Source organism: Mugil cephalus, chromosome 16, assembly GCF_022458985.1.
Source record: "Mugil cephalus isolate CIBA_MC_2020 chromosome 16, CIBA_Mcephalus_1.1, whole genome shotgun sequence".
In the NCBI taxonomy this organism is placed as follows: Eukaryota; Metazoa; Chordata; class Actinopteri; order Mugiliformes; family Mugilidae; genus Mugil; species Mugil cephalus.
This window is the reverse complement of record NC_061785.1, coordinates 22,993,341-23,016,144: the sequence shown is the minus strand read 5'-3', so window position 1 is coordinate 23,016,144 and position 22,804 is coordinate 22,993,341. Positions and strand designations below refer to the sequence as shown.

Here is a 22,804-nt window from a genome sequence, read left to right as displayed (position 1 = left end):
CTAAGCATGGGAGGCCAAAACAGTAAGATGTGGTAAGAAATCAAAAATAATTTTAAAAAAGTAAAAACACTCTTTATCCATTAAAAATAAAAGTAAATAAATAAAAATTGGGATAAGGGTATTAAAACAAGCCATGTAAAATATTAATAACATAAATAAAAATCAATTGTGATAAAATAGAATTAAGAAGAATTAAAATCCTCACATGAGATAAAATAGCATTAATAAGACTTAATATCATGTAAAATCCTGAGTTTTGAGCCTCTTTTTAAAATGAAAAGATTTGGTGATTAGTTTAAATATCACTCCTAATTTCACAGAAGAAGAGGATTACTTCCACAGCAGCAGTGGTAATACAGTGGCAAAAAACACAACTCTTCCCCTCCCAGTCTTTCAGTATATGCACTCTACCTTTTCTTCTGCCCATCGGTACTTCATTCTCTCTCTCCAGGCAATTGATTCCCTTCTAAATAATTCACTTTTCAACACAGCAGCACAGCTGAAGAATGAACAAAACAATGGACTCGCCGCAGATTTTGCTGTTTATTCAATAACTTACTGGTCAACCAGAAATGCCATAGATGAGAAACTGTATGATTGTAAGATTGAAAATGCCTTAACGTCAGAGGTCAGCGAACTGTCAGGCATTTCAGCTTAATCACGGACTCTAGACCTTCTCCCCTTTGTTTCATTTTAGTCTGTTTTTTTTTGTGGCTCAGTATTAGTAAAAAAGTAAAATGTCCGAAGGGAATTCATCATCTCACTGTAGATCTCACTGCTGATGGTGTGAGGATGTGGATGAGGCCATCAACACATCTTCAGAATTTGCCACAGCTCCTTCTTTGTCAAAATTTATTTTTCAGTATTTCAGAATTTCTATAATTTTAATGGACATGGTACTGTGAAAATCAAGAGATCCATTCATCTAAAAGTTGGAATCAGCACGTTTTAGACATTCATTTCATTAATAAATGAGTTCCCAAGTTTCTCTTGATCGGCTATCATTGGATTATCTCATGGTTCAGCATTGTACCATAGACATTTGGCACTTCTTTTAAAACCATGTGACATTTTCTAGAGCTGATACACCTAATAAAAGGCAGTGTCAGAATCACTGTTATATAACTGCCAAAAAAAACTTCATGGGTAGATACCCAGCATTAGTGGTGAGATGCATTTAGGAAAATATTCCTTCATTTATTGTTATTACACTTACACACTTTTTACAGTAGAATGCTGTAAATAGACCTTGTTCATAAGACAAAATCACACAGTAAAGTTACTGTAAAGAAAATCTAGTTAGCCAAAATAGTACTGTAAATAATAATCTACATTTTATTAGTATTAGTATTTTTACTTAAATTTTGACTTTTGCTTTTTTTTTAATCATAGGTCTCACCCTTTATATCATATTTATGTCTTCTCTGCTGACAATTGTGCTCTTTACTCATACTGACTAATTATTGGACTATTACTTTGTATCAAGGCCCATATGCAACTGTTGCTACCCCGTCAAGCTTTTGTGTGCGATTGGACAATGGTCATTTGGCGGTGGGCTTTTAGAAAGATCAAAGGAGGTTCAAAAGGACCGAGTTCAACGGCGGTGCTTCTATTGGGCGAATCACATCGTTGCAACACTGGACACAAACCGCGCAGCCACGGCACCTGCAGTTCTGATTCGTACAGAATAGACCCCTCTGTGACTTATCGGTAGAACTTTGGTTTACACAAGGCTTTGTCTTGTGCTTGTGTTAATTTTTGTTCCATTCTTTTTTTTGTTTTGTTGCCGAAGATGGAAAACAGTGAAATCGTCTCGAGACATCAGGTAGGCTAGTTAGCTTATGTAATGATGAAACTAACTAACCCAACGGTCTTTTAAGCCAAGACAGAGACATGGTTAAAGCTAGCTAACATTTTTTCCAAACTTGGCCACTGCAGGAATTTTCCATTCTGGAATCGCCATCGGGACCACCAGTAAACCGGACTTCCAGACCATTAGCCAATAGCCATTAGCACCATCACTAGCAGCAGGAAAAAAGTTTTAAACTGTCTGCTTACCAGGGCGTGATAAACCAGCTATGTTCAACTCTTATCACCTTTGCTAATTTCATAGCAACTGCAATGATCAGATGAGTCGGAAGACGGGAGCGTGGTGAAGCAGAAGACTTCAGATATTAACACACATGTAATCTCCTTCATCAGGGACTTCAATTACTTTGATTGACAAACTGGCCTTGTTCATGTTCTTGTTCCCCAAATACCTCAAATAAATGATTGGGTGAACAGTTGTCTTGTTTTTTTGTGGTATTTAATTTGTATTTATTTTACAGTTAAACACTGTAAAATTATTGAAATCCCAGTATTTAATTGTAGTAGTACAATAACTGTAATAATAACAGTAATTACGCCAATATTGTAAATATGTTTTACAGTATATCTACTGTAAAACATATTTACAGTAGACTAATCTGCTGAATAATTAATCCCAGTATTTAAAATTAGGTTAGGGAATAACAAAAATGTTAGCATGGTAAGAACAACAAGTTTAACTCATCATCAGGATGGCAAGGGGAACGGTTTGTTTAAGGTTGTTTGTCTGGTCCGATAGTCTGACCTTTTAACTCATGCCTTTTCAAACATTTAAACACGTTTAATTGTTGTGGAGAAAAGAAAATCGGTTTAGCTGGCACAAACAGCATACACAAATAGCTTTTATTGTTTTTCATATTCATCACTTAATCACAAAATGTTTGTGGTGGAAACTTTCCGTTAGGAACTGATCAAACTCTGGTAAAGATCTGCAGAGCCAATTAAACTGCTTGCATTTGTTAATTGACATAAGAGTTACAGCAAAGTACTGTAGTCTCACATGTCATTCGAGAGCAGTTGAGTTGAGCTGGTTAACAACAGAATGGTTTTAGGACTATCCAGTGGTGTACAAAACTATGGTACAACGCAATATTGAATGGGATTATCGATAAAAAAATATTGTCTTTTGACCCAAACTATTGTATGTACTAAAACAACTTGAAAAATCACATGCTAGGGCAGTGCATGCGCATGGAGCTGAAGTAACCTAAGGAATAAACACTGAGGTTCAATTTAAATGAAACAACCACTTTATTCATTGTCACACACTTACCCACTTAGTTGCACCTCTTTGCACATCTTTAACTGTCAAAGTAAAATCATCGGAACTACACACTGCATGTAGAACTTCTTCAATAGGAGAACATTTTTTGAGTGCACGAAAATGCCAAAACTGTTGTATATTTGACCTTTTTTTAAAAGCATTGATAATAAATCATAAAGGCCCTAAAACTATTCTATGTATATGACAGTTATCCTGCAAAAGTGGTATTGAGCAAAACACGACCAATAATGAAATCCAAATGGCGTGTAACCAGTGCGTTACTAGATTCACAACACGATCATTTATAATGAATAAACTGAATGAACTGATCAGCATGATTCAGGAGAGGCCAGCTTTGAGCAATGGTTTGAAGCTCTTTCTGTTTTCTCATTTGAATAATGAATACAGACTACTGCCACATGCTGCAGGTGAGAGTTATTTCCACCCACACAGGCATAGGATATGTGCCAGCTGGCTGTTGGTTGTTGTTTTTGAGGTGTGTTAAAGTGCAACTTTTTGGTCCAGACACATGATGTGGGGCGACGTTGGCGTGTCCTGGCTGTAAGGTGAAGAATGGTTATGGTTCAGAAAACAAAGGCTGTTGGGAGGACACAAATATGTCTTGATTTTCTAAACACAAAGAGTACATAGACAGTTGGGTAAAAATCAGGAGGATGAACAAGGATACAGTCACATAGATGGCTGGAGCCGCTAAATACTCGGCACTTTTTTTGACACCTGAAAAATAAAGTTATCATCTTTGTCTCTGTTTTTTCAACTTCTGAAGAAAATTTGGTGTCTTTTTACCATGTTCTTTCTTATGAGAGTACAGAAATCCACTTTGTGTAATTTCCTCATGCCTAAACTTATTTTCAAGTGTGGGCTGAATGCATTGAGCTCTGATTTGGTTTCCTTTTCCTTTTCCACTGCAATAAGATAAATAGATGATATTAAGAGACGACAACGCCTGCATTGACAGTCTTGTTAGCGGATCTTCTGTCTTAATAAATCATGCTGAGGAAAAACAATGAAGAACGCCCACATTAGTCAGCCTTGCAATAAAACTGAAAGAAATGTCTGCCAAAAGAGAGAGAAAAAATCGACAGCGTCTCCCTTTTGTTTTCTTTAGCAAAACAACAGAATTCTAGCATTGTTGTGGGAAATGAAGACTCTTTATTAGAGTTTACTTCCTGGTGATTGAAGAAGTGAGGCTTAGTAGAGCAAACAGGAGCACCCCCAGCACTACTGTAGCTCATATCTGGGGGACAGGAGGTGGTTTGAGCATTTTACTCCAGACTGTCAAGTTATGATGAGTAGGTGTAGATGAGTTCTTCCATCCATCACCCCCTCGCCCTGTCTACTTTCTTGTTTTCATTTCTTTTCTTTTTTTTAATGTGTATTTATTCCAGAAAAGTGTTCCTCCATTCTTCCTTCACTTCTTTACATTTCCATCCCTACTCTTTGCTTTCCAGTCTCTCTTCTCGCTTACTTTCCATGTCTTTCTTTCTTCATGCATCACTCTGCTACTGTTGTCTTTCCTCCTTTTGTCAGCGAAAAACCCAAATGTTGCTGTGGAGTCCACCAGCCTAAGTTATTGGCTCTTCTATTGATCACAACTCTGGATGTTTCTGTTTACACCCACGTTGTGTCTATTTCCAACCAAAACAAACCATCATATTTTTTCCTCTGCCTGGTTTCCCAGGGTAATCCCTGGGCTCTGTTAACAAAGATGCCAAATCCTTGTATAGCTGTAGCTATAGAAGCCGTTGCTTGTGGGTGTCCTGAAGTGCAGTACACTAAGTACAGTAGTAGGAGGGACTGTATTGTCTGTCCGCTCAACCACATGTTTTGTGCATGTGGTTGAGGAGAGATAGTGAGCACAGCACACAGGGAGATTGCACTTTGCAAGAGCATGTGTTTGTCTGTTCATGTGTTGACGTTGACGTTTTATGTTTATAGCCCTTTTTCAATTATATTATTTAGATTTTTAAAAGTAACCTTTGTATTGTACTGTATACAAATATTAGAATTTCATAAAATGTTTCCTCTGCATGTCAAGCATAAAGAAGCTGGTAAAGTAGCACAGTGCAATACAACAGTGGGTGGGGGAGGTCATTTCCGTTCTCTCGACCGGAAAATTAATTTCCATGCATTGACCTCATGAAACTGGATGAGAGATTACATGGTTTGCTTTGTCTTCACTTGTTGTTTATGGTGTTTCCATGTGTGTCTTCAAAGTGATATCTTCACTTAGCCTGGCATAGCCATTTGGATTCCGTTATAGGTCATCTTTCATCTGGTGCAGAGAAAACAATATTTACACACAATAATGGTTCTTCAACCACTCAGAGTCATTTTGTTGACAACTAATTCAACTTCATGGTGCACAGATGACATGAATTACTACTGGAGATGGAATTCACAGCTTTTTAAGAGGAGCCAAATCTTGTGGATCTGAGACATGATGTGATACTCCCTGTGGGCCTGTTCTCTTTCTTGTGTGTGAGTCCGTGTGAAAAGCAACAAAATACAAACAAACAAACAGCTTGCAACTGCCACTCGGTCATTTTAAAGAGCTGGTCAAAAGATCTGGTTTGTGCGGTAATCTCACATCTATAATTGCCTCTTGCTGTTAATTTCTGTCCATCCCCTCCTAAAGCCTGCCCAAGTTTATTGGCTAGGTACAACTTTGAGGCATAACTAATTCTCAACTGAGCAACTTTCCACCACAAACAATTTGTGAGCAGGAAGAGTTTGGGTTGGCTAGTCCAGGGTAGTATTCATGATTAAGAAAATGTTAAAGATAAACAGCAGGTTTTTTCCTCTGTTCTTTCTCACAAGATTTCAAGACACTTGAAGGAAGAAGGAAGGTGATTTTATGCATCTTGGAGAACTTGCCACAGTTCCTCTGTAAATGTAGCTGTATCTTTGGGCTCATGGTCATTATGCATAAGGATTTGGGGCCAATCCAGTGCCTCTCTGACCTGCAGGACCTCTGTGTTGCTACTGTAAATATGAGATACTGTGTCTTAGTTTGTTAATCTATTTCATTTAATTGTTACTATTTTTCCAAAAAAATGTTCCATGTTCCAAATCAAACTTATTTGAAACTAATGTATATATGTGCATAAGTACCTAAATCAGAGGAAAAGAAAAACATCTTAATCTCCATACCTGTCCCTTTCTAGGTTTCAAGACAAATCTGTACTAATGCATTCACCTGTGTCTGTGCATACACATCTCCTCTCATGTGCTGGGTCTCATGGTGTGTTCCCTCTCTCTTGTTTATCACTTTTCCATTTTTAACCTGCCAGCATGGTGGCACAGTAAATCAGAGCAGCCTGGACCTTGTCATCCTGCGATTACCTTCTGCAAAATAAAGTGACCAGGAAAACAGTGCTGTGTGTGTGTAGCGCCGGCACCATGCACCCATTCTTTAAAAGCATGAATTATGATGGCAGATGGAACCAATCCAATAACGGAGTTTATGTATGTGTGAGCATGTGTGAGGCTCAGTTCCACATTCCTGTGTGATGTTGATGTAATTGATGATTCTCCACAGCTTTTAACCTAGTGTGTGTTTTGCCTTCAAAGTGAATAGCCCACCCACCTGTGCTGATGCTAATCACAGGCCAAGCTTGGTGTTCCAGCTGTGTCTGTATCAGATAAAACTGTGGACGGTTTGTGGAGGAGCATAGCTGGCCTTCTTCACCTCTTCCTCTGCCAAACTGACAGGGCTTGGATTTACATTTAACAGACGCAATTTCATTTTTATCTGTGACGTGACCATTTGGTGAGATGAATGTACCATAATATTGTTGTATTATCTGGGTGAGTTTAATCCAACAGGAGTCAGCAGACAGGAAAGCCCAACTAGGAGTTTCTTTTTTTTTCTTTTTTTCTGTTACATAAAGAGAGGTCTTTAGGCTTCTCTTGACACATAGACAGATAAACACCTTCACTGTGTTTGTATTCTTGCCTTGGTTTGCTTGGATCTAAAAGAAAAAACAGACCAAGCCCTTGCTTAGAAAGGTCCTACTATTCCTTTTCAAAAGACATTGTAAATTAAGACCTTTTGCTGTGGCAGTCCTGACTGTTGTAAAGACAGGGAAATGGTGTCCCGTGTTCAGGAACCAAAAACCAGACAACTAAGACATGCAATGAGCCCAAATCGTAGACTGATTCAGACAAAAATGCTAACTGCTGATTGTTAAATTTTTCTTACATTGGATGCTCTCTGGGCTGGGAGTGTTGTTTTAGTGGGCAAGTTGATTTCATTGATTTACAGACTCACAAAACAAAAGGTTAAATTACCAAAAGAACTGCAGACACCTCAGATCCTTGAGGTTGACACAGTTTACAGCATAACTACTAATTTTGTAGGTTTCAGACAAACAATTTTTTTTCATGTTCCTACCCTCACGTTCCTATAGGACCACTTTATGGAATGATTGTCAATGGAAACTGTCAATCATCATGATATCATATCCTCTTTCTATGGCGCCAAATAATTTCCTAAAACGCAGCACTATATTAACTACCTAAAATGACAGAAACCATCTCTGAAAAAAAATACTGTTTATTGTATGCCACCCTTTTAACAAGAAGGTGACGGGACATTTAACTTACACTACAATCAACCACTAGGTGGAGCTCCAAATGCTTTGGTTTCGTTTATAAGGAGTTAGCATGGCGCCCACTTCCTCAACAGCCTGTGGCTCATATTCTAACACAATTGGCTTACTTTCAAATATTTAACTAAGGGCCACTTGTAGGATTATCATTATGTACTTATGTATGTTATTATGTACATCATGTTGTTAGGCAGCTTGATAACATTAAAAGTCTATGCCAAGGTGATATTCTTGCCAGCTTTTCTGGCAGCATTTAATAGTTATAGGTGATGATAAACTAATCAAAACAAAATTGTGAACATTATATTTGATGTCTGCTAACAGAGCCTCTGCTTGATTCCACATACGTATCCTTGAAAAGTCCTCATTACAACAACAGTTTAGTTTGGGGAAGGATTCCCATCTGTCCATCCAGCCTATGCTTCTGAAAATGTCCTGGGCGTTATATTTCTTCAATAGAGTGGGAACCCTGTAGATTTATCAATGTGTTAAATACAATCTCTGTGTAGATAAAGAAAAGAGGGTCATCAACTGGTTCAGATTGTTCAAATAAAATGCTAACTACACAAAAAATTGTATTCCTCTATCATTGTATTGACTCTATTTCTACAATGTAGAGACCATAAGGTTTTGAGCAATCGTAGATTATTCTAAACAATAAACATTTTCTCAGGCTATTAGATGAAATTTATAAAACAATAATAGGTATGCATTTCACATAATGCAGATGCCAGAATGTAATAATTAGTTCTGTCTTTATTATAACAAAGATTGCTTAACTGACGTATTGTTATTCAATGCATTTTGTGCATTTGGATGGGCACAGTGGAAAAAAGCTTGTTGATTCAACACTAACACAATTGAATAGTAAATTGCTTGCACAGGGGAGGGCAGGTGTATGACTGCCATGTTAATGTAAAGTGTTAACTAGGCAAGGACATGCTTACGTGGCTGTAGAAATTCCTCCATGGGGATTGGGGACATCGGGATTACCAATAAGACCAGCGCTAAACGGTTATACCATGCATATAGACTACCGGTCAAAAGTTTTAGAACACCCTAATTTTTCCAGTTATTTATTGCAATTCAAGTCATGCAAGCCCAATGAATAGCTTGGAATGGTACAAAGGTAAGTACTGAACAGCCAGAGGTTTAAAAAAAGAGGTTTGGTTACCCAAAACTGAAAAATAGTGTACATTTCACAATTATACAAAAGGGCCTTTTTCAGGGAACATGGAGAGGGTTAACAATTTAAAGCTGTTTGGCAGCAATGAAGGTTGAATCAGCCTTGAAAGCTGGTGCTACTAATTCCTACAGGTGTTCCAACTTTTCGTGATTACTTACAACCCCCTCTGTCTTCTTAAAAGCAGTGTTGGAACACACTGTGGTACCAGACCCTCATGAGCATCAGGTGAACAGTATTGTACTGCAGAAAGTAGTGTGTTGCTACAAAAATGGAGAGAAAAAGGCAATTAACAATGGAAGAGAGACAGACCTTCATAACACTTAAAAATGTAGGTCTTTCCTACAGGGAAATTACATAGAAAGTCAAGGTGTCAGTGAGTACAGTTTTCTTCACCATCAAAAGGCACTCAGAAACTGGGAGAAACTCTGACAGGAAGCGGTCTGGCAGACCTAAAGCCACAACTGAATGAGAGGATGTTTCTGAGAGTTAACAGCTTGCGTGATAGGCGGCTCACAGGACAACAGCTTCAAGCACAGCTTAATAGTAGTCTTAGTAAGCAAGTCTCAGTTTCAACTGTGAAGAGAAGACTTCGAGCTGCAGGTTTGACAGAACGAGTTGCAGCAAGAAAGCCATTGCTAAGATGTCAGAATAAGACAAAGAGGCTCTCCTGGGCCACGAAATCACCATCATTAGACTACTGAAGACTGGAAGAAGGTATTATGGTCTGATTTTAAAATGTTCATCTTTGTACGTCGTCGAGTTGGCGAGAGGATGGTTCCACAGTGTGTGATAACATGGAGGAGGAAGTGTGATGGTCTGGGGCTATTTGGCTGGATCCAGGGTCGATGACTTTTACAGAGTGAGCGGCACACTGAACCAAAACGGCTACCACAGCATTCTGGAGCTCCATGCAATACCCTTTGGTATGCACCTAGTTGGTCAGAGGTTCATCCTGCACCAAGATAATGACCCAAAACACAAGTCCAAGCTACGCCAAAACTCCCTCAGGAAAAAAGAACAAGATGGTAAGCTTGAAAACATGGAGTGGCCAGCATAGTCTCTAGACTTAAACCCCATTGAGCTGGTTTGGGATGAACTGGACAGAAGAGTGAAAGCCAAGCAACCTACAAGTACCACACATTTATGGGAACTTCTGCAACAGAGTTGGGAAGAACTTTCTGAAGAATATTTGATTTCTATTGTAGAAAGAATGCCACGAGTGTGTTCAGCTGTTATATCTGCCAAAGGCGGCTACTTTGATGAGTCAAAAGTTTAGAATACATTTTGGTCTAGAAATTGATTCCATGATTTCTTTTTCAACTCAGATTGCTTATTTGTTCTATGCTTTCATTTAAGAGTGCAATGACAAAATAAACTGAATCATTTTCAGTAAAAAAACTGTGAAAAGTGTGGTGTTGTAAAACTTTTGACTGGTAGTGTACATTGTGAGGTTTTGCCATGAACTAGGGATATAATTGAAAATACCACTGGTCACATTCAAACAATAAGTGCAGTGGTGCTATTGAAGTCGTTTTTATATTTTAGGAGCATATGTTTGAATCTAAAGTACCCTGGAGTGATGGATGAGAAGCTATGAGTGACACACGGTCCATGGTTGTGACAGTCTTTCCTTTAACAACCACATTAAAAGGATATTACACTTTTCTTCTTTTTTGTGTATGTTACAGAGAAGTCCTGGAGGTAAACCACTGGGAATACAGTGCTATAGCATTTTCACTTGTGAATCTCATTTAATCTTATCAAATGGGGTTGACTTTTCTTTTGAGTGTACATATCAGTCTTGCCCTTTATCAGCTCGGGGGGGCTGACAGAGTTGCCAGAATAGTTAATTTTAAATTTCGTCTTATCACTGCAGTGATGCTAGATTGTCTTAACCTCAGGGTATATTCATTCCTCAGTGAGTTTTCCATGGTTTACATAATCTCACTTGAATGCTTAAATTCTTACCAATTCTAATAAGCAGTGACATGATGTATCCCCTGGTTCTCGGGGTCATCATCTGAACAAGCTGTCGGTTTGGCCTGGTTGAAAGGGTAAATTATATCAGAAAGGTGGGGGGTGGTGTTATTCTTTAGAAGACATGGGGGCCAGGCATCCTCTGTTATGCTGTCTCTGCATTTGTATCCTGGGTCCTACCAGCTGTGTCTGCGTAGGAATCTTAAGGGCTGTGCAACACCCATGGACCATCTGTTGCAGAACTCTCTCTTCTCATGGCTGAAGATATATATATATATATGGCTGTCTTCTTGTCCTGCTGCAGAATAACATTGGAATGATGGCATATGAGCTTGTTTCTGTTCAAGGTTTCTTCCTGTTGAAAGGAAGTTTTTCCTAGCCACCATCACCTTAATGCTTGCACTGGGGGATTTCACACTGGGTTTTGTAAAGCCTCTTGAGACAATTTGTATTGTTATTGATGCTATATAAACAAAAACTGAATTGAACTGAATTGAATTGAATTTAATTCAATTTTAGTGTGTAAAGAAACCTTTTAAGAAACTACTAAACATGACATTTGATATGTGGGGAAAATCTCATAGATGAAACATCTTGTCGCTGTCTAGACCACCTGACTGACCAGTTGGTTTGTCAAGAATAAGATACCACTGGACATAACTATCCTAATAACTGAACTGAGTGGCTAACGTTGGAGCTGGAGTTATTACATGTTGATCAAGAGTTACTTTCCCTGCAGCAGAGAACATAGTAGACAGTCATCTGAGTGGACAGTCAGCGTGTTTACATGCACAACTTAATCGAGCTGTGTTCGAACTTTGAATTTCTGAATGCGAATCTGAGTTTACATGCAACAGAGAAAATCCAGTAACTGATGGTAACATGTCCTCCTACCCAACACTAGGTGGTGTCTTTTCATCAGGTTAATACCATGTAAATATGGCCCCCTTTCCGGTTGACCTATTAGATCATACAATAAACAACCTAAAGTCTAATGTGGCAGACCTGCATTTCAAATAACAAGAAGAGGGATAATATTATAACTTTTTTAATCTCATACGTAATGTGTGCGCTACTTATGGTGTAGGTAAGATGTGCACTGTCCCTCTGGTGGTTCTTCTACCAGCTTTGTTTACTTTCTTCTGTGACTGGCTTTCTTGGATGTTTTTGTTCTGGTGCCATACGCCAGCGCACCGGTTGTGGCGCATGCCAAACGCGTTTTGGAGTTAAAGTTGAAGTAACGTGTTTGCATGCACTTACATTGTCCAGTTAAAGTTGGACAAACACGTTGAGTGTGTAGCTTGACAAGGCTTATTGATTCTTGTCTGACCAGTGAGTCATGTGAACAAGGAAATCCATTTCAGATCAATCACAGCCATTATGGTCTGCGTCACCCCACATTTCTTGGGAGGAGCACTTCGGTTTATGCTGTAGGCTATGACTTGGGTTTGTACTAGCAGTGGCATGCAATTGTAAGCCAACCTGCCATTTGTGTCTATGCTGTGCCCTGTGGTAAACATCTCTTGTTCTTTTCTCTAAGCCTGTGCCACCCCTTCCTTTTGATCTGTCTCCTTTTATGTTACCTCCTCCTTGTCCTCATAATCATTGTTGAAATAGCCCTTTAGTTTCTCTGCACTCGGAGAAATGGCCTTGAGGTTACACTCAGTTGCATCATGGGAGTAAAGTTACTGCAGTTTTCTTTTTTAGTAACAAAGCTGAGCTTTCTGCTATGCAATACATACGTGTATTACAAGAATACTGGATCCTGGTGTTTCCTGCTGCATAAATGTGTGTGGGTGTATGTGTGTGGGGAAGGCTGTGTGGGTAGGTAGTCGTGAGTGTGTGTAGGTGACTTTAGCTTCCTCATTAGGAGTAGTTGTCTTGGTTGTGTGTGATAGAGACAGAAGCAGTGGAAATTGAGAGTGGGAGGTGAAAGAGAGAAGCTGACTTAAAGAGAGGAGTGTGTGTATATGTGTGTGTATGGAAGGGGGGGATCTGTCACTTTACATTTAAGTGGCGGATTCGCACCACAGCAGGCTAACGGACAAACAATCCATCCTTATTTACCCTGCTCAATGCCAGTCCCATTGGATTGGAGGGAATTGGATCCCACATCCAGGGGCGAATTCTTTTCAATTTGAAGGATCCCATTAAAAGTCTTTTTCTGTCCGCCTCTGTTTCACTCTCCTCTGCTATGCCTCTCTGGAAGTTTTCCAGTTGAGGTTGAACTGTCACCCACACACACACACACACACACACACACACACACACACACACACACACACACACAATCATCAGAATGCAGGTCTGCAAGGGCCCTTTAGTAGACTTGTTACATTCACACTCAGTCTAGGCTGTCCAAGAAAAATAACAGCATCTATCACTACAATAACTGATGAGAAACGATATAAAGTTTATGTACAGATCAGTCTAGAGAACTTCTGTGGCTGCAGAAATTTTGATTGCTGTCAATAGTCAAATCAATAGTCTAAAAAGAAGTCAAGGAAAGGAGTGGGAGGATGTTAAGTTGCTGAGTTTGACATAGGAGACAACTATTTGTATGTTTGTAAGAAAGTGGTTATTTTTGTAAAGACAATGACATTTTAAGATTTCTCCAGCCACCATAGAACTCTGGCTTCACTATACTGCCTGTATTTCCACAGCTTATTTTGCCACTCAGTGAAAACGTTTTTTAGGGGTTCTTCGAGGAACATTAGAATAATATTGCATGTTTTTAAAGCGTTTTACCATGAATACGCAACCATAAGCTTTGACAGACAGAGTATTTAAAAAAAGAACAGTCAAGGACAAAAGAGGTAAGGAAAGTGATAGATCAGGACAAAAAGAGCGGCAAGAGTCAACAGAGAGAATGCATGAGATGGGAAATTTCTTTCACTTCCAGGTCACAAGTGGCTTTTATGAAAGTGATTTTCAAAATGCAGCACTTCTGAAATGCCTCAACAGGCCTCTTAGAGCCCCTAATAACATTCTCACAATATTCTCATTACCTTCTAAAAACACTCCAATGCCTGCTGCTGACACACACAGATACTGACGTTCAAACAAGCTAGATATGGTTGCAGCGCACGCACATGCACACACACAGCACCCCCCCCCCCCCCCCCCCCCACACCCCCCCACCCCCACGTCCCTGTTTAACAGGGTAAATCTGACAGAAAGGATTGTCTCAATACCGCTGGGGGAGTGGGTTGGAATGCTGGTAAATAAATAACCAATGACAGGGAAAGAAAATATTAATATCCATAAGAGTTGTGTCAGGGTAGTGGTCTGCATGGATTCCCCCAGTGTGTTTGTTATTCACAAGCCACCACAGACTGGGAATGAGACCAGTCCTGTTTGTTAATTTGGTAAGGGTAATATTTCAATAAATCATGCTGTGACAGTGGCCAAGTGTATGTGTACAGACTGTTCCCACAGGACACACTGTATACCACAGCATGGCTTTGTTTACTGATGAGCTGTACTGACTTGATTTTTGGAAGAGATGTGAAGCTTCAAGTATACACCAAGTGATATGTCCAGTTTTTCCTCCATGTTTGAGCTGTCAGTAGATTAATCACGCATGATCATTAATCAATCATTAATCAATCATTAATCACATGATCAAAGGACTTTTTTCCAAGTTTTAACATCTCAGGTGCCTAAAGAACTCTCCACTTTATCCCGTGGTAACTACATTCACGTTGTCACATACACACACATTTGTGAACCATTTGGCGCAACTTTGAAACTGAGCTTGCTCGTCAAAAGATACCTTACTTAATCAATTTCTGCTTGTTTTCTTCTTTTTTTTTCTTGGTTTTTGACACTATATGCCCTCCTCCGACTAAAATTATTTGTACGTTCCACAACATTACTGCAACACAGAGGCCTTCCCGATTTCCCAAACTACAGTTTAGCCTGGAATCATTACCATAAAATGTGCATACGTTAATTGTACATTCGTGGTGTTATTAATGCCTAGTCTAGACAATTTAGACAAAAAAAGTATTTTTCTCTGTTTGTGTGTTGCACTGAGATTTAGATTCGTTGGTATTTTCTTGTGTGCGAGTGTGTCATTCTGTCTTCGTTGCAGTGTTTTCACCAGCAATAAATTTCTTTAGCTATAAGACTGACTCGTAAGAACTTTTCATAAGAGAATATTCATGATGATTGGACTGACTACAGACCATCAATAAATAAAATATTGATTTCTTGCTTCCATGTAACTGTCTATAACTATGTATAATCACAGAATGATGCACCATACTTTCAGATATGAATGTGTCAGTACCAGACCTCTGCCTGAAGACTGTAGCTGCCGTGACAGTACTGACTGCAGGCTTGCATCTGTGTCTTGACGATCTCAGTGGATGGAGGTTCTGAAGATTCTGAACGTTCTGAATCCCTTTTAATTGGTCAAGAGGGAAAAGTAGCTGTACTGTGTACTGCCAGTAATCAAATAAGAGGACAATGTAAATTATAAAATATGTTTTCATTTTACAAATTTCCAAAACCAAGTGTGTGGAGGTGTTTTAGGTAGTCCCCGTCTGCTATACATACAAGCAATATCTTGAATGCCAGATTACCTCAGAGACTGAGCAGTGGCTCCTGAGGAGAGTGGAAATTGTGGACGTTTTGCCTGTTGGACAGGTAGACACGGCTCTGGATGATTTATTGTATAGTTTTTTTTTTTTTCAGGTTAAAAGATTTAATGATTTGATTTAATTCGAGAAACACATTATCTGTTTGGGTGCAAAAGTTCTTGGGAACTCTCTGGCTCTTCAGTTGAATGCTCCAGTATGTTTACCAGCTAAATTCTATGAATGCTGATGGTAAAGCTCAGTTCATTGATTGTGAGATAGTGCCAGTAGCTCTTGCTCTGTTGTCTGATCATTTACTCAATACGTCGGACATCAGTTCCTGAGTTTTTGTCAAAGAGGCTTTCCCAGGTTCTTCAGTGAATCAGCATCAGTTTTCAGGCATTTTATAGGATGCTTCAAGCTATCATCAGACTCCTTTAGCTAGTATGCTGGACAGAAGCTTTTTTTTTTTTTTTTTGCGGCCACATGTTATTCATGTATGTGTCCACAGTTTATCATGCATGGCATGGATACTTAAAGTCCTGGTGAGGGTATTAGTGCCACAAATCTCAACTGACTATTTGATACCAATAAGTAGTTAGAGACAAGTTGTGTGAAAATGATTTTGCAGTTGCACTGCTACAAAATGGAATTAACCCATTGGATCATTGTCTATGTCCTTGTGTGTGTCCATCGCAAGTATTGAAGTTAGAAGTTAAGCTATGAGCTGACTTTGTATCCACAAGAATTGAATTATTTAAACACAAGGAAATGTGCTTATGGTTTTGCATCATTTAGCCGGTTAACAAATGATGTACATCACACCACTGCTACTCATTTTTCAAAGCGTACCATATGCTCTTTGATTAATTTACTTCCTTCTATGTAGATAATGGTTTAAGTCAATGTGATGTGAAAATTAACATATAGAGACTTAAAAAAAAAAGTTTTGGGAAAGGTAATCCATCACAAAAGAAATTCAATATACACTGTCCCTGCTGGTGCATTATGGGACGCCTTAACATCAGACAGATTGGTTCAAGGTTTAAGGTGCTTCTTTTGCCATTCCTGTGTTACAACACACATGATTTCATGTGTATTGCTAAATATATTCAGTTTGCTGATGTTGGCCTTGATTAATTTATTTCCCAGAAATATAGCTGTTTGACCCTGTTGTAAGTGTAGATGAATTGAAATTTAAACAGAAGATGACAAAATTTGGTAGCTCAGGGTCAGAGGACATGAAAAACCAGAACCAGTTACAGTCAGTTATCAACTTCTAGGCTCCTAGTGTCGCCTGTTGCAGTATTGTGTTGTGTTCTCTGTGTGTCATCGGAGTCTGGAGTATAAGGTTAAGACAGGAGAAGTTGTCAGTGCCAGTGGGCCATTTGTCAGCCTCCTTGTACAGTGTTGTGCTTGTGATTTATGTCTCCAATATTTTACCATCCATTGTCTTGTTTAGTTTTGTTAATTGTCTAGATCAGGCAAACATAGCATTTGGTAGTTTCTCGTTTCTCTGTGTGAGGAAAACCTCTAGGGAGAGTTGGGGAGAAGGCTTCATAATAACCATAGTTCTGTCTCCTTGACTCTTTTTCTCTGACTGTCTTTTATTTTTACTGGACTCACCCCCTACCGTATCTGCTCTCAACAACAACAAAGACTAAAGTGAATAACATGCGCATCATTGCTCTTACAAGGATTCATCAGATTCCAACATGCACTCATGGAGTGAAGCACGCTGATACGTTCTCCACTCACTCAGTCTTACCAGAATCTGTTTACTGTATGTCTCCCTGTCAAGGACAAATAAAGAGCCGTCTCTGCCTAATCCACTGGGACCTGCTGTATATGGAGCATCTGTATATGCAATACAAACATACGTTCATACATGCATTTACACAAATGCCCACGGGAGCTGGGGTTTGTTCAGTATAATGGCATCTGGGAATGTGGTCCGCTTTATTATCTGCATATTTAGTTGTTGTTCTTGATTTTTAAGTTTGCCTTAGCATTATTTATCTTGTCACTGCAACCCATTGCATGAACGCACACATAGAAACATTCACTTTGCATCAGCAGTCAGAGCTGAAATAAGGTCTATCCTCACTACATCTTGTGTGTTTGTCTTCTCTTTCCTGCCTCTGTTGTCGACAGTTACCATGGAAACACAGTATGCCATAAAATGTTTGATCAGAGACAGTTGCATCTCTAGTATATTCCTCTTGTCTCCCTGTTATTGGAGGAGAAATATTTTAATTGCCCAGGTTTAAAGGAGTGGCTGCCAGAGAGGGAGTGATTGCCAGCCGTTGGTGTAGCTTTCTGTATCTGTTTAGTGAAAATTGTTTCGCCATGAAACACCATCTGTCTGGCCTCCTGGTTGGCTCCACACTGATCTGTCTATCTATAGACTCAACTTCAGCTTCAAGTGTAGCAGTCATTAGAGTCTAGCACACATGTTAACTTGTGAAGAACTGGCAGGAGTTTAATTCCGCTGACAAGTGAAGTGTTTATTAGTTTGTAGTCTATATCTTTTAAGAAAACAGTTTGTGGCATTTTGTTTATTTATTCATGCATTTGCTTGTCATGGGTCCAATATATCTGGCTCGATTACTCATTGGTTGATTTATCAGCTGACATGTTCAATTCTCATGTGATAAACTCTGAGCAAATTAGAGGTTTTCAGTTCATGGTGCCCAAACCCTGACCCAGGACCTAAATCTGATTGGATTGTGGGAGGTCTTATGTTGATGTCTTCTGTTTGAGTCATTTCAAGATGACGATACATAAACTTTATGTCCATAAACTAAACCTAACCTTTATCCATAGCTATATGTGAACCAACAACATACAGGGACTGCTTCTGCATTATTCCAGTATAACATTATAACATTCCATTATAACAGTTTCTGACACGACTTTTGTCAAAAAAAGCTACTTTATTTATCCTGGTGGAAATTCTGTTTTAAATATGAAAGATATTTAAGTTATACAATATCTGCGGGGCTGAGACAGCACTCTCTCACTGAATAAGCTTCTCTGCCTGACTGTGGTGTTGTGTAGAGGGTGGTGGACATTGTTCATGATGGACTGAAGTTTATTCAAGGTTCTTGCATCCAGCTCTGCGCCGACCACAGCGCCCAACTTATGTATCACTTTGTGTAGGCAAGAGGTGTCCTTCTTCCTTGGGCTGCCTCCCTAGCACACCACAGCGTGGAAGAGGTCACTGGTACCGATAGTCTGGTAGAACATGTCAACAGCAACTTCCAGAAGATATTAAAAGACCTTAGCCTCCTGAGGAAATAGAGATGATCTTTTTGGTATACTGAGTCTTTCTTAGCCGACCAGTCCAGTTTGTGATCCATCTGTAGAGCCAGGTACTTATATATCTGAAACCCTTCTACACACTCCTCTAAATGGTTACAGGCAGGTGTAACTCTAGTTTAAATAAATCAAAACCTTCATTTCATCTTAAATCGCCTCCACCTGTAATGTTGTAGAAAATGACCAGATTGAGAATATGAATGCATGTGTGACACTGACATTTTGGTAAAAATATTTATTGAGAGTCATGCAGTCTTCTATATAGTATCAAGGAATTAAGTATAAAAGTAGGAAAGAACTACTATTTAATATTATACTTTAGTTGTGGTAGGTGAGTGGCAGGTTAATGTTTGAGGTTATCAGTGAGCAATAAGTAGTAGTACTAGCCACGGAGTTCAGTAGGAGTAACTCATGAAGAAGGAAGGAGTCTAAGAAGAAAGGAACTAATGAGAATTGTATTCAGACATTTTGTGGGTGTTGGTACTTTTTGGATTTGGTGTGAAGTTCAGATTCTACGATTGAACTGAACGCAGTTTGGAAGCAGCAATTTTTTAAAAGCAAAAAAAAAAAAAACACCCTTAGGTTTTGTTTCCTGTATTGATAGAGCACTGTGAAGAGTATGCCAAAGCAACACTGAGTGATATGACCCTAACCATAAGCCGTGTCCTCCACTCAAATTCCTGAAATCGAAGCAGTCTACCTGCTCACTTCTATGTCTTGGCAGTGATGGTGTAACAGTGACCCGTTCATAAGTCTCTGTTCCTCAGTATAGAAGAAGAGTCACAAGAAGCAATTCTTGCATGCATCAGCAATGTTTTGGTCACATTAGCCACTGCATCTTCACTCTGGATGGAATTTTTCCAAAGGAAAAAGAGGGAGATGGAGGAAAAACGATAATGCCACTGTTGTTTGCCTGTGTGAACATGTATTCACACATGCCTAACAAACATAATGCAGTGCAAATAATGCAAGCAAACATACGGGTAATATGCGCAATCTCTCTTTATTTCACTCTACAAAGAAGTAAACAGCATAGCACAACAACAACAACAACAACAACACACACACACAAACACACACACAGCCGTATAGAAGCAGTACTTTTATCTCTTCTGTCTGGATAAGGAAATGGATGAGGTTTCAGCTGTGCAGGCCATAAACACAGGTTTATTATGAGGCTGCACTTTCCGAATATTTTCCCTGTTATCGTACTTTCAAACTCTCTGTTTAAACGTGTCTCTTTGTGTTTATCCACAGGGAGACATACAACTGAAGACACCCAGAAATCAAATCCACTTCGCGAACATCCAAAAGTAAGTGGTCTACTCAACATTTGTCATTATTTACATTATTTTTTTGTCTCTTTTTCAGAAATTACATCTTTTTTTCAGTTTAAATTTAAGTTAAAGGAGTAATGGATTGCATGAAAACTGAGTGATGCCATTGCATTACTCTCAAGACGGTGCAGTAAGTGTATGTTGCAATTCTCACATTACAATTTATTGTGATATAAATGTGAAAAATAATTCTTGAAAATGCAAAGTTTTTTGCGACCTAAGTAGCATCCTGTTCCCTTCCTAATTTGTTTTACAAGAAGGTGGTTTTGCATGTGATTTTCTTGTTTTTATTATATTGGACAGACTGCATCATTTGTCATATGGTCGGCATTTACTGCTGTGTAGTGGGTTCCAAAGTCAGGCAGAGAAACTCTCTCTGTCCTACAGATATTATATAATTTAAGTATACTTCATATCTTTGACTGCTTCTATGTGATAAACAAGAAACTGTAGTTGGGACAGTTTCTCCATAGGGCAAGAATGTAGTCCAGTTAGTGGCAGGCCGTGTTCTGTCCATATTAGGGAACACCGGTTAAATAGGTTAGAATATAAGGACTGGCCAGAAATTAGTTCATTTCTCAATTAGGTGAGAGGAAAACTGTCATCGCCATAGTCAGAAAAGCAGTTAAATCTTGGAGACACCATAAAAAATATGTGCTCTCCCGTTCTCTTTCTCACTAATAGCAGGAATGCGGGAAAGGGAAAAGAATTCCTCACCACGAGAGGCACTTACAGCTGCTGAAAGAAGAATAATGTTAAGGTGAAATGCTTCAGTTCTAAAAGGTCATCTTCTTTGACTCTGCCTCCCTACAGCTTACAACACAAGGCTCTCCCAAGCTTAATTTTGTTAAGAATAAATGAGGTGTTTGCTTTTAACTCAGTTTTTTTAATAGTAAGTTTCAGTTGGGGTCACACTAAAGCATTCCGTGGTGAACTTTTCCCTGTAAGGAGTTTTTTTGTAGCACAGCAGTAACAACAGCAGCAGCAGCAGCAGCACTTAAAGGGGTCCTGTAAGAACGCCGCTGGGCTGACAATTTAACAGCTCTCCAAATAATTCATTTCTCAACACCCAGCATGTTTTTTAATATATTTTTTTTTATTATTATTTGACTCACCTTGAAATGAATAGCCTTTCCTTCATTAGTGAGAATGAAACCTGTATGGTTGTATTGAATATAGCCTTAGGACACAACACTCAAATGAACCAAACCCTATTAATTTGAGGTCTGTGTGTGTGTGTGTGTGTGTGTGTGTGTGTGTGTGTGTGTGTGTGTGTGTGGATGAAAGGGAAATAACAAGTGTCAGACAAGTCCTATAGATGATCTTGCATTCTTTTACCATTAATTCATTAATTGCACTGTCAACCTGTATTAGCCTGTACTATTACATAGTCATATTTTATCTCATATTTTAATTATTTTGCAGCTCAGACAAGAATACCATCCACTAAAATACATTTTCCTTTGCGGATCCATGCATTTACATTTGCTCATGATGCAGGAGTTCATTATCACCACAGTGATAAAGGAGCTACAGGCATTTTCATTTTAACGTTCAGGTCAAAATGACCCAGACTTTAGGTGCATAATAGTCTGTTGTTTCCATACGAAATTGTAAAACTTGCTCCTGACATTTTGCAAGAACGCTGAGCTTTACTATTACGTGGATCCCATAAAGGCCTATGACAGTGAGTGTTGGATATATGGTAAGCTTCTCTCCATCTGTCTCATTGATGAGTGAACGTCAGATTGTTCCTGCTATCTTCCTACAGGCACATCTCTTTGTCAGAAACCCATTTGTGAGAGCATGTAGCCCTTACTGTTGGCTGTCCAGCAGTAGAAAAGACAAAGTGATTTACTTTGTCTTTTCTACTACTGCACCTCTAAAAGTAAGACTTTGAAGCCTCTTGTACATGCACAACGGTGGGCTCCAAAAGTCTGAAATTACTAGTGAAGATTGAAGAATTTCACAGTAGCGTGAAAAAGTGTTGGCCCCCATCCTGATTTCTTATTTTTTTGCATATTTGTCACACTGAAATGTTTCAGATCATCAAACAAATTTAAATATTAGTCAAAGATAACAAAAGTAAACACAAAATGCACACTTTTTCACACAGGCCCATATATTTTCCCCCCTTAATAATTAAAACCTTCATTTGGAAAACTGCATTTAGTGTTTATTCGTGTTTTGGCTCCTTGCCTCTCTGCTTCCCGTAATGAAAGATGAACGAGGAAGCAAAGAAAAAAGACAGATGAGAACAGTAAGGGAGTGGTTGAAATCTGAGAAGAACATACGGAGTGGGCTTAGACATAGCTTTATAGGCAGATGCAGGAAATAGAACATTGTCACACTTGGTCTTATTCCTGAAGACCAAGTTATAAAGACTGAAAGTTATAAAGTTAAAGTTATAACAACTTTGTTCATTTCAAAAGATAAGATCAGTTTGACAAGTTAAGTGAAAAGTAGAATAATTGAAAACTCTATTTGAATTTCAAAATGTTTTATTATTCCCTAGTCAAATCGAAAACTTTCCTTAGCAACATGAAAATAAAATCAAAACTTTTTATATGTACCACATTTCGTTTCTGAGGAAAGCCAGTCCAGAGAGAACTCTGTGACTGTCTTTCTTCCAT

The 22,804-nt window shown here is 38.8% G+C and overlaps 1 protein-coding gene across 3 annotated transcripts in view; it reads left to right on the top strand.

Annotated features, from left to right (window-relative positions):
• The window catches only part of rbfox3a (RNA binding fox-1 homolog 3a), a 440,273-nt gene that overhangs the window by 112,540 nt on the left and 304,929 nt on the right, over positions 1-22,804 (top strand). For all 3 annotated transcript variants that reach the window (XM_047608701.1, XM_047608700.1, XM_047608702.1), the window contains one exon: positions 20,092-20,147. The gene's annotated coding sequence lies outside the window, so the exon portion shown is untranslated. The remainder of the gene's footprint in view (positions 1-20,091; positions 20,148-22,804) is intronic.